General features: G+C 35.1%; 1 protein-coding gene across 1 annotated transcript in view; it reads right to left on the reverse strand.

Moving 5' to 3' along the window:
• The window catches only part of LOC104771185, a 1,888-nt gene that overhangs the window by 1,368 nt on the left and 192 nt on the right, over nt 1–328 (reverse strand). The gene's annotated exons all lie outside the window — the stretch shown is intronic.

Consider the following 328-nt stretch of genomic DNA (forward strand, 5'->3'; position numbering starts at 1 on the left):
AAAAAAAAAAAAAAAAAAAAAAAACTCATACATGCATCCTCGTCTCCAATGTTACGTAATCATATACACACAAAACTGTGAAGCAACAGACTCACTTGGATTTTCAAAACAAAACAATACCCTAAAGAGACATCAAAAATTGAGATAACTCAGATCCAAAAATCCAAATCTGAGGAATTTACACAGATCTAACAATAACCATGAACAACCACGAATAAATCACACGAAATTCGATTCTTCGTGCGTTCTTAATTATCACGCTAAGAACACAAGCTACGAAAAGAATTTGTTGGAGGATGAACACATAGAGAGAAAAGGGGGGGGGGGG

The sequence above is a fragment of the Camelina sativa genome, chromosome 20 (assembly GCF_000633955.1).
Source record: "Camelina sativa cultivar DH55 chromosome 20, Cs, whole genome shotgun sequence".
NCBI lineage: Eukaryota > Viridiplantae > Streptophyta > Magnoliopsida > Brassicales > Brassicaceae > Camelina > Camelina sativa.